Below are 15,909 nucleotides of genomic sequence, written 5' to 3'. Positions count from 1 at the left end.
CACCTCTGCTGCTACTGCTATTGCTGTCACAACTGCTGCCACCACAACCGCTCATATGCATGAAGCCAAGAATTACACAAGAGAACACAGAGTCCGGCTACCAAAACACTTATATTTGGGGGAACTTACCTGCCATCTTATATGCCACAAAGTTGGGCTTCCCTTAAATTCTACTTTCTATAACTATATGAATACATGTCATTAGCCAGACCCAAATCACATTTAAAATTAAGTTCCAAGTGATTCTGAAAAATGTAGTTTTTAGACTTCTATCCCATAAAATACAGAAGGCATACAAAAGAAGGTGGGGCTAGATTCCAAATAAGAACAGCTAATATCCAGCCCAAATGTGTTCACAATGTTGCAAGCCTTGTAAAAGATTATACTTCATTTTCTAAAAACTGCAACTTCTACATAACTTCACAAATATTTGTATTTCTGGTATCCTGTAGAAGAGGAAGTCTTATGGTTCTTACCAGTTTTTAGCTTCTGCTTTTATTCTCTGCTTGGCTTCCAAAGAATTCCCACATTCTCGTTAATTATAATGTCTTTTACTCAGCAACCATTAATGTACTTTAAGTAAAAACATTTTGGACAATCTACATTGAAGTGACCTCCAAACTAAGCTGTGGTACTGGTATAGTACAGCCTCTTTCCCCTGGCTTTTCATCTGCACAAACATATCACTAATCAATTGATCAGCTGCACAAAAGATTGATAACAAAATGGTTACTGAGGGAGGGGAAGGCTCATAATCTGCCTGAGTCTGGCCTAAGAGTGTAGATTGACCTAGCACACTCTTTCCAGGTTGCTGTCTCTTACTCCTCATTTAATTACAGGTTAATCTTATTCCAGCACTGCCAACCCATGAAGTGCACTTGCCTATTCTATTCTATAGTTATCCAATCCCCTCTTCCTATTCCATGTTCAGGGTCAAAGCTCAATAATTTCTAAAGTAGAGCAATAAGGAGTACTTAAAGTTTTTCAAAGATAAAATGTCTTTTGATGTTTCCTTTTTTGTTGTTGTTGTTGTTATTTTTGTATCTTCAGCCTTTTTTAGGAAATTAAAGAAAGAACACCAAGAAAGAAATAAACCAAAGGCACAACTGCCAAGGGAAATAAGACTAAAAAATTAGTTCTGTTGTAAAAGTACCTTACAGTTCTCCTACTAGACTTGACAAATGAGGAGAAACTCATCACGGCCAGGAGTCCTTGATTAGTCAAAGTATCGTTTGCATTTAAAACATAGCAATCCAAAACAAACAAACAAACAGATAAATAAAAACATAGCAACCTAATTAATGATGTTTTTCTTTGCAGATACTATAAGACTGCTTGCATATCTGTGAATACCGTAAGACTATGCATTATGGAATATTAAGATCTGTAATTTGAAGACAGAAATTGCCCACTACTTGATTGAGCTGTCTGCCTCCTGAACTGACTAGGAGCTCCTTGAGGACAGCTGTAGTGTGAGCTATGCCCGCATACTGTGATAGGTAAGATAGGGCTGAGAGATGCTCCTTAGAAGGACTAGTAGAAATTAACTACATGGAAAGCAGGGAGTCAGCACGTTCCAGACAGAAAGCAAAAGCACGACATGTTTGGAAAGACTCAGGTGGTTTAGTAGGACTGGGTCTTTGGGATGTGAAGGGGAGTGGGAATAGCGAAAGGAGGGGTTCATAGCACACAGACCTAGGGTTCCTTAGAGATGTAGTTTCAGCTTTCTCCTGAAAGCTATAGGGAAGAGCTTGATCAGATTGACAGTTTGGAAAAAGCGCTCTGTTAACAGCATAAAGAATGCACCAGAGAGTGAGAAAAAAGACCAGAGACAAGGCTATCAGTTAGGAGGTTATTACAGTAAATCTGGGCAAGAACTGATGATAATCTAAACTAGCAACAAGTCAGTAGGTAAATCAAAGAAGGTACAAATGTATTTGAGAGGTAATTACACAGGAGAATCTATTATAATTCTGCCAACATAGTAGAGTGTTGCCATAAACATGGTAAGCGTTGGAGACAGATTGCCTGGGTTCAGATTCTACAAGCTCTGCCACTGTGGCATGCCTTTAGGTAAATTGCCTAACTTCTTAGTGTTCCAGTTTCCTCATCTGTGAAATGGGGGTAGTAACTTAACACCCTGGATTATGGTGGAGAATTAATGAAACAATACATTAAGGGGACTTGGCTCTCTGCTTTTTTCACTGCCTTACCAGGACTGGAGACTCTAAAGACTCAGGATTATTAGGGAGGGATGTAGCCTTACTTGAACTGCAAGGGTTCACAATGAAAGAACATTCTCAATGGACGTGACTGCAGCACTCCAATCTCTAAGATTCACAGACTGGGTGTGACCATCGCATAAAAGCTAGAAATTTTGCTAACTCTTTTTGAAACAGAAGACACATTATCACACTTTGAACAATATATCAACTTAAAAGAAAATCAAAGGTCGTTTCTGTTTTTAAGCAGCATTTAAGCAAAAGAAAAGAAGATGCTCAATATAATTAAAGGCCATTTGGAGAAAGATATCTGACAGACCCATGTACCCACCGCCTTTCTGGAACAGGCAATCACACACAAATGGTCCCTTATTCTCAAGAACTTCAGCACAACAAATTTGTTTCAGAGATTAGAATCTTAAATCACGACTAAAAGTAACAGGAAAGATGGATAGGTTTAAGAAATTGCTTTGGTGTATCTTTCTTGAAACAGATGATGTTCATAAGCACACAAAGCCATGAAGGAGAAAACATAAGCTCTCCATTGCTCCCCTTTCTTGTTTCCTCTTTCCCCTTTACTTTACGGGTCTTTAACTCTCTCCCCATCCTTCATAGCCCTGGCCAAATACCTGCTGCTTTACTAAGATGATCATGCCTCAGATACATGTTGATTTCAGTTTCCTTTTAATTTATTTTCTTCCTTCTTCTATAGGTATGTCTTATATCAATTGGTAGCAGATTTTTTTTTTTTTAAACCAATAAGTTGATTTACAACACAAATGTGCTTAGCTTCAACATAAGAGTTAACACACTTCTGAAATATTTTCAAGATTGGAAGCCACTTCGTTTTCTGCCCAGGCCAGTGTGAATGAAATAAGAGGAGATATCTTGTTGCGTCAGTTTTCAGTCTCAAGCACCCACACGGTAATAAAGCTTCTGCTCTCCCAGTCCTCAGAGGTGAGTTTTTTGAGTATAAAGGGAAAGCCAAGATAGTTACGAGTAATTCTGTATGAAGTTCTGGAGATACTTTCTCAGTCTAGGATAAGAACACATAGACAAGAAGTAAGGAAATTCTGCATTTGATACTGGTGGTCTGTTTGAGCATCTCAGGCTGTGCTCAGGCTTAAACTAGGAAGAATTTTAATCATTCCTTGCCTCAGTTACCTAAAACTAATAAAGAAGTCAGTGTTTGAAAACTAGAGAGTTATTTGGCATTTAATGGTTAGAGGCAATGAGTTTTCTTGTGGCTTCACAAAGATCACTGCCCCAAATGGAAGCTAAATATTTCATCTTTGTTCACTGCAACAGAAATACTGCTTTTAAAAAAGTGAGTAACAAAATGAGAAATATCTTGTTTTTCTTTTTTACCTATTCTTTTAGAGACAACAAATAGACTTAGGCAATAGAAGTGTTAGTTGGGAAAAAAAAGATGTGTTAATTTTTGTTTGTTCTCCTGATGGTTACTATTTTACATTTTAAAAAAATTCTAAGGGAATCCAAGGATTAAAACATACATTTTCATTGTCCAGTTTCCCCGAGTTCTAATTATATCTTTTATCTCATATCTTTGTTTCAATGCCACAAAGAGAAATAACAATGAGAATAATAAATCACTTTCTAGCAACATTAGTATAGCCCATCATACACTATAACAAAAAGCTATGGCCAGTGTAGGTAGCAGTGCTGGAGTTGGCTGGGTACCAGCTCACAAGGGCTGATTCTGCACATCACTTTTAACTCCTTGTTCAGTGTCCTCAGCTTAGTAGCTTGAAATGGCAACATTGGGGCACTTCCATCACAGAAATCAGCAAATGCTACAGATCAGGGCTCCCCCACCCTCTCCAGTTAGCTCATTTACCAGTATATCACGGATTAAATATCAGAAGTATTAAAAAAAAGATCACATTGTGTGGTGTCAGGTGTCAGGGAGAGGGAACAGAGGTTTTAACTATTCAAGAAGTGAAATTGTCTTGAATTCCACACCACTTCTTAACATTGGTCGAACCATATGAAGCTTTGATCTTGAACAATTTTTGACCCCCCAAAATATACAAAGCTGCAGGTAACAGAAAACCCAACAAATAGTGGTTTAAATGAATAAAGGTTTGTCTCACAGAATAAGAAATCTAAAGCAGCCATGGGATGATATAACTGTTTAAGATGCTGTCAGAGACTAAGGGTTTTTCTACATTTCTCCTCTACCATACTTAGTAAGTTGATTTTTGTCCTCATGCTTGTCGTCTTAGGGTCACATGTTACCTGTTGTGCCTCTAGGCGCCATGCCTGCATCCCAGGGATATGAGCAGAGAAGGGCAAAAGTCTATACCCACCAAGTTTATTCATGTTAACCAGAAAGACAAAAGTTTTCCCTGGAGCCCTACTCAAAAATTCAATTTATCTCTGATTGGCCAAAACCTGTCACAAGGTCACTACCAGCCAAAGGGGAAAGAGATTGCTAAGACAGATGTAGACCAATCATGTAAACCAATTCATCTTTGGCGCTGGTTAGAGGTCTACTCTTTCTGAGAGTAGTAGATCTTAGCCGTCACCTGAGCAAACCGAGGTTCGATCGGTTAGGAAAAGTAGAGAGGGGGTGGAAATAGGGAGGACAACGAACGGCATCTATCCCAATTCCTTCCTTGTTATTAATTCAGACATCTTCAGGTTTTTAAAAAACTCTAACAAGATTTTCCATTTCTGGGTATAAATGTATAAAGTGTTAGGAGTTATATATAATCTTTTATACTGGTTGCTTAGCATTGTGCATAATTAGCATGCAGCTCAAAAAAACTATGCAGTACATATGAATCAGTTTTCAATGTTTATATGATCACAATATTAAAATTCATTCTTGAAAGCTCAGCCTTCTTACTTTGGTCTATATGTGGCACAGTGGTCTGTTTATAGCTCCAAATTATGTGCTTTAAACAACGAGATTAAGGGGGACCCTGACTTAAGGGTGACCCTGCATGCTGGTCTAACAGATGGCTGAAAGAAGATAATGATATAACAAATTTTACAGCATAATTTTTTCTGAATAAAAAATTTAATGCTAGTTATTTTGAGGAAGCTTGAAAAAAAGAAGTACATTCTTCTGTGGTGATAATTATATCTTCTAAAAAGTCTGATGAGGCTTTTGCCTACCTTGGTATTTAAGAATTGTGTTACTCAAATGATCAGTAGCCTTGCTTCTACACTTATGGTGGGTTGGCCACCATGTAACTTCAAGTAATATGTCAGAGTTAACTATTGTTTATGCTTTTGCTGTCCCATTGATTTGCTTATGACAGCTAGGAGAATGCATGACTGCTCTGCACTTGGCTAGGCTTTTTTGAGAAGTGTAAACAATGCAGGCTTTCATAACACGCATACTTCTTGTCACATTTAGGAGCACAAGACCCAGAATCCAACACACTTAGTTTCTACCCAGATGAGGCCCTGTACTGGCAACCTGACCTGGAACAAGTTACTTAATGACTTAAACCTCAGTTTTTTAATTTGTACAATGATACTTTGTCAGGTGGTTGAGAGGATTAAATGAGACAAAGTAAGTAAAGTGCTTAGCACATATTAAGAACTTAAAGGAATCTCTTCTATCACTTTGAGATGGTTGGAAAACAAAGCATCTGAAGGCATTTCTATAATTAAAAGATAAAAACCATAATCATTATCTCTCAATCTTTACCTGATACTCATTAGGAATGTGGCAACATATAAGATTACATGATTATAATTCTACAAAGGATCAATTAAAATGGTGAACTTGCGGCCACTTACATTGATTCCTATAGGTTTGGTCCTTTATAGATATAAAATCATATTTAACTTTAAACCCAACCAGAAAGCTCAAATATGCATTTAAAAAAATATTCAAGTATGTACCTTTAAGACTCTAAATAATCATCTAAATAACAAGAGTGGAATTAAAGCTAATTTAAGTTTAGGGTTAAGTTTATTTTACTGCATTCTGGTAAACTGCCAACATGTATGTGGTTTGTGTATTGTGATACAATAAGTTAGTTAGCAAATATATTCAATTGTTCTAAAAACTTCATTCCTTAATTATATTGGCTAAATAAGAATTTACACAAGATCTGTAAATTTTTGATGACTCAACATTTTGCTATTGGCTATTTTATATAACAGTCTTATCCCTTCATTGTATTAAAGAAAGAATCTCATTGCATCTTTCCGTGTCAGTCATGTAGGGCAACTTCTACCTCAACAAAAGAACAGAAAATATCACAATGTGAGCCACTAGATGGCACGCTAACAGCAGTGATGGCACTCTAGCATCGGGAAAACAAAATAACATTTTTGAAATCTACAGTTAAAACTATATGGGTATAACAGTACATTATATGGGTATCCATTATATATTATTGGATAAATGCAAATATCAAAAAATTGACTGTGAATATGAATTTCTATACAATAAATTTCCTTTTCCCATTGACTTCTATTATAAAATCAAAGATGTGTTTCTCTGGATAATGAAAATTAATGTGGGAGATATAATAAGTTATCATGTGGGAAAGTAATGCCTTTTATATCAACATATTTAAAAAATCTATTTTAACATTTTAATAAAGGTATTGAAATGTCAAAATTCAAATACTCTATAGTTAAAATTAATTTCATGTATGACACAACATCATACGAGTTTGGAAAATAAATGACATTTTAACCGCACCAAATACATGGGGCTAAAATTCCCATCCACAATTCCTTTTAGGCTCTCTGAAATGGTTCCTAATATTGACTGGACGCTGATGAGTTTTAGAAATAAATAGTCTTGGCCAAAAAGAAAGGAGGGAGGAAAACCAAACACAGCAGAGGCAGCAATTAAGTGGAATAGCAAATGAACAAATGTAGCAGCAGATTCTGCAAATGCAAGTCCTTCGAAGTAACTGAAGCAATAAGGAAGCACACTTATTGAAATGGATAGTTGGAAATATGAAAATTCTGTGAAAAGAGTCCTTAGTGATGCAATAATTCATTTTCTAAATTATGAAGTTATGCCTGAATGAAAAGCAGGTTCATTTTCTAATGAAATAAACATTTTTCTGAAGCTACAGTATTTAATTTCAACATTGTTTATCAAGTAACTCTTCTTCAAGGTCTGATTCATAGCTGTCTCTTAAATCAAAATAAAAGTCATAATGATGGGGTCATGGGTCCACTATTATCTGGCTCTCTGCACTTGCCTAACTATTCTCATCTGCCACGAAGCTCCAATTCATATTCTAGGCAGGCGAGGTGGCTCACTCTTCTGCATGGTGCTTTATCTCCTCTCTCCCCTTCTGCTTCACTGTGGCAAAGATGGCGAACTCCCTTTCCACAACCTAGGCCTGTTGCTGAGAAGTCCTGACCAGCCAGGCCCTATATTTTCCAGCCCCAGCCTCTCTTGTATCCAGGTGGGATTATGTGATTAGTTCCTGCCAATGGTATATGAGCAAAAATGATGTGCATTACTTCTTGGCCAAGTAGATTAAGAAGTGGCAATGCCTTCTCTGTGCTTTTCTCTCTCCCCATCTGCCAAGTGGCTATTATTAACAAACAGGATGATGTTGGAAGCCACACATGAGGTAGAAGGTAGTGGACACTCCATTAGCTTAAGGCTCTGAATGATGATGTGAAGCAGGGTCTTCCTCCACTCTTCATCGTGCCTTCCACTTCCGCCACCTAACCAGGAACATCTGTTTTGGATTTTATGTGAGTGAGAAACAAACTTCTACTGCTAAGTCCTTAAGATATTTTTTACAGCATGTAGCCTTACTTTATTTGCAAAAGTTCTTTTCATACCTGGAATGCCTTTTCCAAAACGAGAGGGAAAAGAACATTTATGAAGCACATATTATGTGCTAAGCGCATCATAATGTTAACATCTTCATAGCGATTTATGCATGGCATCATTTTTTAAAAATCTTCCCAGGCCCAAGAGCTAGTCGTTGTTATTGTACAAATGCTATTGGGTAATTCCGTTTAAGTGTAGACAGTCTCTGATTTGTGAACATTTTACATTAAGAGGTCCATCTGGGGACTTTATTCAGTGCTGTGGATGGGATTGAGTAAACCAAAGATTGATGAGGAAAATATGGGAAATGGCCATATGCCATTCTAATGTATTGAAGTATGGCTTCGGACTACATAAGGAGATAAAAGAGAAAGATGAAGTTGATAGACAGGGCAGCCTTGAAATTAAGAATGATACCGAATGCCAATTTAAGAGATTTGGACTTTGTAATTTGGTCCATAGGCAATTAGGGAGAGAGGTGTTATTAAATCTTTTGTGCAGTCAAGTGACATGAACCAATGTCTATTTTATGAATATTCATTTGGAAATAATATTATTTATAGCCAACTTACACATTAACTTTTAGAGAAGGATTTTTTGTTTTGATGGGGTTGTTCTGTGCATTGTAGGATGTTTAGCAGCAACTTTGGTCTCTACCAACTAAATGAAGTAGCAACTCCTACCTCTCTCAAATTGTGATAATTAGTGCTACCTCTCGACATTGCCAAGTATCCCACGGGTAGCAAAATCAGCGGAAGTTGAGAACCCACTGTTTTAGAGAAACAAACAGTTCAACAAGTGAAACTTGTCCCCATTTTTATTTGAAAACATACCACTCTATCATCCTCTTAAATCGGGACAAGAGAAGCTCCTGTCTTTGGCTCCTATCTCCACCCCCGCCCATTGCTTTCATCAGGAGTCCCGGGGGGCAGTCACCATACTCCTCCCACAATGTAAGGGGTCTTAGGACCACAGGTATGTGGCCACCTGTAGCTCATGCCTTCCTTTCTACATATCCTGGGTACTCGTGACACTGGAATCCTTTGCCCAAATAGCCCCATCTTCCAAAGAAGGGTTCTTGAGGGTGACTGTGCACTGAGTTTGGACATGCATGCTGGGGTATCCATGTGCCTGTGCCTGAGGCCTCTCGTGATACTAGATGGATGGAGAATGGGGGGCAGCTCCTAAAAATTCCAATGAGGAACTTCAAAAAGCCTGAGAATTCTAAATTTGAGCCTGAATTCCCAGCCTTGGTCCCTTTTGAGAGACTTAGAAAGATAATGCCAGAGGTAGTGGGATGAGCAGGGGATCCAGTGGCCAGAGGTTATTGTGCTTAGTCTGATGAGGTGGAGTGAGGAGAAACCTGAGCCAGGTGGGACACAATGATGTGACCCAGGGTCACTTGAGTTCTGTAATCCAGTTAAGGTAACATGGCGGGAAGAAGAAATCATATGCATCTAGGTTATAACCTGATTCTGCCTATAGCATCTATATGGCAGTTGAGCAAAGCCAGGAAGGAGCGGAATGCTTTGACCAGGCAGAGAAAGGGAAAGGACATCCAGAGAGTAAGAAAAAGCACGGATATGTTGGCAGGATGCTCAAGCGTTTGGGAGTTGTTTGGGGAATGGGAAGACTAATGGTGTGATTGGAATACAGTGTGCTTGGGGAGAAGGGAAGGGGGTGAGTCTGCAAGGACCCTGCACAGGGGCCCTAAGGCCACTCAAAGGAGCTCAGACTTTCTCCTGCAGCAGTACAGAGTGGAGTGTCTGATTTAACTATGGAAGGAAATGGAGAGACAGTAGAGGCTGGGAGATGAGAAAGTTATTTTTTAAATTTTGACAAGAGATGCTGGGCTGAACAGAGACATTGGGCCTAGGAGTGAAGAGGAGAGAATGGAGAGATTCTGTGAAGGCAGAATATGACAGCTCACAAGAATATGACAGCTGTTAATATAACCCCAAGCATACTGAAACATAGATATATGCCTTAGGTTTTTAAGATTTCTGGCATAAAAGATTTTGGGTTTTACATGGGGCCACATCAAATTAAATTTCGAAACAGGATTTAAAAATTTTACTTTCCTCTTTCTTTTCAGGGCTATTTTGTAGAACTTCGGCACCTCCATATCTTTTAAAATTTTCGTATGTGTATGTGTACATATGTATGTGTGCACGTATGTATGTGTGTGTGTTTTAATCAGCCTATAAAACTGATTTAATCAGCCTATAAAACTGATTTAATCAGCCTATAAAACTGTAAATATGATTCCAAAAGTGAAAACTTCAGGCTGGGCGAAAACCAGAAGAGGTTACATTTGGAAGCAATGGGGATTCTAGTGTCCCTGAAATCACTCAACCTTTGTGCCGCCCAGTGCTGCCAACACGGATGCCTCTCCATGTCACTATCCTGCAAAGAAATTAACCTCTCACGCACTGAACCAATACACGGAAATGAAAATAAAAGGAGTGTAATATTCTAACTTAATTCGAGAAAGCAGATTCCTTTGGGCTTCATTTTTTTGGGGAAAGATCATCTGAACTGAATGTTAATTTGCGTCTATACACAACTGCCTTCAGCTATCTTCAAAAGAAGGTAACTAGTCTATACTTGGAAAATTTCAACAGGCAATTATATCCACTTTAACCTTTTGTTGGGACATCTACAAGAGTGAGATGTCTCTGAATTATTAGCATTCTTTTCCACCACTGGAAAATTCCATCACTTCCAACAAGTTTTTGGACTGTCTCCTTTGGGTCCGATGACTGTAAAATGCCAATTCCAAAATCGAAGACAATGGGCTCACAAGGCCGGGAAGAATTCCAAATTATTTCGTGGGCTTATCAAGCCTCCTTCTGGACAATGAAAGAAATGTGGGAAATGCGGCAACTGCTTTAAAAAGCATCATTGTTTAACACTGAGACTCCTCTGTGCAGTGTGTTCAGATGTGCTTTAAAATTCACAGAATCCGGGCATCTCGGGTCAGAGGAGGCCTTATGATGTCATTTAAATCTGGCATTCTTTCTCTCATTTTATCTTTATATAGACAGTGATATTTAAGTCAACATGTATTTTTTACCATTGACCCTGTGCAAGGTGGAGAATAGTGTGACACAACAGAAATTAAGCCCCCTCCCACTGAGTCTTGGCCTGGCATGCTCAGCAAAGCCTGAAAAGGTAGGAGGTGGAGTAGGACATGTTGTTTAGGTTGTATCTGGATGGCTGTGCTCGAAGAGCATGTGAGGCAGAGGGAATGAGATGCAAAAATGTTTGGAGGTGGGAAAAACAAAGCCGGTCAGTAGGACATTAGTCGTACCAGTCTGACCTGATAGAAAGTTCACATAAAGAGGAGTAGGAGACAAGGAAAGGAAGGGCAGCCATGCATTGACAAGTCTTTGGACTCTTCTGTGCTGATAAATATCGAAGCATTTTGAGCAGGGGCATGAACAATAAACCTACCCCGGGACCAAGGAATTTACTCAAGGAAAAAGATCGATTTGAATTTAAGAGAAACTATGGATCTATATTCCCATTAAAGAAATCTATAATAATGACTTCAATTATGCTCGATGAGCCAGGCTTCTAAAAACTCATTTCTAGGAAACATGCCCTGTTCCCTGCTACTATTAGACATAAGAAATAGCTGGCATGGGGAGTGTTCATCAAAAACCAGAACAATATCTTTTCAGGATAGTGCTAAAAACGAGTGTAGCAAGATGGGGGTTGCCTAAGTCTGCTCTGGCTGCCATAACAAAATACCACGTACTGGGGGGCTTAAACAACAGAAATTTATTTCTTACAGTTCTGGTGACTGGGAAGTCCAAGATGAAGGTGCTGGCCAATTCAGGGTCTGGTGCGGTTCTGTCTTCCTGGTTTGTAAGTGGCTGCCTTCCTGATGTATCCTCACGTGAGAGGAAGAGAAAGAGAGAGATAGAGAATGCTCTCTTCCTCTTCACACAAAGCCATAGCTCTATCACATTAGAGCCCCACTATTATGACTTCTTTTAACTTCAGTTAAATCCTAAAGACTCTCCAGATACAGACACACCGGAGGTTAGGGTTTCAACATAGGAACTTGGGGAGGCGGTGGGACACAATCCAGTCCATAGCAGGGGGTTAGGTGTAGCCATTGAACTAACTAAACATAGGAGATCTTTCATGTACCCAGGATTTGAGAAACTATGTGGAAGTCGTAAAATCATCACTGTAATATTTTCTACCACATCCTCTCACTATTTTGTAGAACTTTCCCATAATCCTAGAAGTGATAAAGACTATTCTTTTTATATATTAAAATTATGCAAATAATGACACATGATTAATGAGTAATTTTCAGATAACTGTATTATATCTATATAGAATAAAGTAGGCTGCCTAATCCATCTTTTGCTAATAATAGTTTTAATTTAGTTGATCACTGGAGATGTGCTCGAGTTTTACATGTTATCTCATTAGTCTTCGCTATGATGACTAATAACACTACGATGTAGAAGCCTCCATCCTACAGATGAGAAAACTGAAGCTTGGAGAACTTAAGTAATAGTACAAGACAGAGCCAGGTTTCAAAGCTCAGACTTGGATGATTCTCAAATCCAGAGACTCCACTGTACCATTTCATCATTCTTGATATTATATGGTATTTCACTGCATTGATGATATAACAGATAAAAAGGACATTTTAAAAAATTAACTTCTTGAAAGGATAGGGATGACAAATATCAAAATCACCTAGAGAATTTTTTTTTAAACCCCAATGTATTTCTCCTCTTCTATCACAAAATATAAACATGCACGCAGACCAGGTCCATGGAATCAGAATCTAAGGATTGGGTGCAGGGAGATGTATTTTATTAAGTTGCCTAGGTGATTCTAGTGATTGGCCAGGTTTAGGACCATGGTGGGTCGAATGATAACCTCCCAAAAGATACATCTACAGCCTAATCTCCAGAAATTGTGAATGCGCCTTATTTGGAAAGAGTCTTTGCAAATGTAATTAAGTTAAGGATCTCTAGATGAGATCATCCAGGATCATCTAGGTGGGCCCTAGATCCAAAGTCAAGTGTCCTTATCAGAGACACAGAGAAGGAGAGAAGGACATGTGAAGATGGAGGCAGAGATTAGTTATGCGGCCACAAGTCACAGACCACTCAGAGCCACCAGAAGTTGGAAGAGGCAGAGAAGGATTCTCCCCTGAAGCCTTCAGAGGGAGTGCAGTCCTGCCAACCCCTTGATTTCTGACTTCTGGCCTCTGGAACTGTGAGAGAATACATATCCGTTGTTTAAGCCACCAAGTTTATGGTAATTTGTTATAGTATCCTGAGGAAATGAACATATGAACCTACTGATTTAGGTGACTTAAAGTAGCAAAAGTAATTAAGGCAAGGTTGAATACGAGAGTGAGAGAAAAGATAATTGGAAATAATACAAAATAACTTTTTGCCATTCAATAATGCTCACAATTTAACGGGCTATTTTGATTTTAGTCTTTCATCATTCAAAGCTCCATCTAAACATCATTAACCACTTTAAAAGTGATGACCCTTGTAAATTGTATTTACATTATCTGGGAAAGGTCATTCAAGTCCATTGTGCATGTAGGCTTTATGGATCCTAGAGCCTCAGGAAATCGTTATAATTCAATGCCTTCCTAAGCACCTACTGGTGAGGTTAAAATGAAACAATAAAAATAGACAACCATTCCCCAGAGAATATCTATCCTCTAAGAGGGTGGGAGGTTAAGGGAGAGGGGAAAAAGTGAGAAGTACCTCTTTTACTTTGTACCTCTGGAAGTGTAAATGCCATTTATTTCTATTCTTCAGCAAGCATAGCTCCCAGTGATGAAGGCTTTTCCATTATGGGAGATAATACAAGACAGCAACACTTCTATAGTTAACGTGCTTAAAAACAAGTAGAAGACAATTAACTATGGTCTTCTTGGGTACCGGGCCAATAATTATTTTCCCTCTATAAATGTTTTTAAACGTTATGTCATCTTTTGAAGGACTCAGAGTTAGATACCAGTTACTGTCTTATGTAACAATTGAAAATAAATAAAAATACTATGTATTAAGTCCCATTTTACCACCAATTAGGAAATTATTCAATATTATGTTGGGTCAATCTAACATGATATTGCCTCTATTTTACCTGGATTCTTGGCTATAAAAGAGCTTCTTGAAATTACACTAGTACATTGTGTTAGAAATATATTAATTTTATTTCCCCAAGTTTATATTTTCAGCCCTACCATCTTCCCTAAACTCCAGACTGGATACACCTAAACTTGACACTTCCACTTGGATGAGTGGCCAAAAAAGAACATTTTGATTTTTATTTCCCCCGATCTTATTTCTTCCTCAATGTTCCCTGTCTCAGTGGCAATGCCATTTGCCCTTTTCTCTTTCTGGCAACCACTTTACCTCATAGCTATATCCAATAACATTGGCTCAATCTTCCAAAAACATCCTGAATCCTATCACTTCTTTCCCCCTTAGTCTGCTCCATCATCTGTTACCTAGATTATTGCAACAGCTTTTTAATTGGTCTCCCTGATTCTCCTTTGGCCCCCACAGTTTATTCTCTACCCAGCAACCAGAGTTTTAAAATATAAACTAGATTATATTTAATCACGTCTTCCCTACTTAAACCTTCCAACGACTCTGGATTATTTAGCATATAGGTAACTGTTGAAATTGAGACCCCCAAATAACTGTAGCTTTAACCAGATAGAAGGGCTGCTAATGATGCCTCCACAGGTCAGGGACTCAGGCTACTCATATCTTATTCTTCTACTATGCATAGTGTGTAAGCACCTGGTCCAAGATGAGTCAATGCCACCACTTCTGCTCTCAGGCCAGTAGGAAGTAGAAGAGAGGGCATGCCCCTTCTTACAGGATACAACCTTGAAAATGTGCCTATGACTTCCACTCACATCCTAGTGGCCAGAAATTAGTTGTGCTATCACACCTAACTGCAAGGAAGGCTTATAAATATAATCTCTATTCCATGTAGCTGTATGCTGAGCTGGAAATTAGAGATTCTATTACAATATCAAAAAGGGAGAATGAATATTTGAGGATATTATGGTACTAGGTTGTGGTAAGACATATATCCAAATACGTTATAGCTCAACAAAATGGAAGTTAATTTTTCTTCACTTAAGAGTTTTGTTTTTTTCCGGACTTTTCTCAATGTGGTCATGAGGGTTCCAGGTGATGGAGGCTCTGTCATCTTCAACACCTGGATTTGAAGGTTGCCATTAACATTTCCATCTCAGAGAACAAGAAAGGAGAAATGGCACAGAGATGCATATGTGGGTGATTCTTACTGACTAGTCCTGGAAGTGGTGCACATTACTTCTACTCACATTCCATTGGCTAGTTCATTCATACGACCACATCTAAGTACAGTATTGTGAAATTGGTCTGGTTACATATCCAGGAGAAAGAGAAAAGATTTGGATGAATATCTAGCAAGATTCCCATCTTGCACAGAGTAAAATTTAAAGTCCTTACCAGATTTAAGGCCCTTACGAAGGCTGGCTTATGGCTACGTCTCCAAATTTCCTTCAATCTTCCTCCTGCCAATTTTGATACAGCCTCATTGGCCCTCTTTCTTGTCCTTGAACTTACCAAGTCTGTTTTCACTCTAGGGTCTCTGGACCCTTTTGTCCAGATTTTCATATGTCTCAAATCCTTACTTCATTGAGTTCTCAACTTAAAAGCTATCTCCTCAGAAAACCGTTCACAGCCACCATTTCTATACCTTCCACATTTTTGATCATTCTCGATCATTTCCCATCACCATCAAATCATGTTTCATTTTTCTTCGTAAAACCTGTAACTTGTTCATCTGTTTATTTATGGCCTGTGCCTACCCATAACCTATGTTTAT

The sequence above is a fragment of the Pteropus vampyrus genome, unplaced genomic scaffold (assembly GCF_000151845.1).
Source record: "Pteropus vampyrus isolate Shadow unplaced genomic scaffold, Pvam_2.0 Scaffold140, whole genome shotgun sequence".
In the NCBI taxonomy this organism is placed as follows: Eukaryota; Metazoa; Chordata; class Mammalia; order Chiroptera; family Pteropodidae; genus Pteropus; species Pteropus vampyrus.
The sequence above is the reverse complement of the archived record's forward strand: the minus strand, read 5'-3'. Positions refer to the sequence as shown.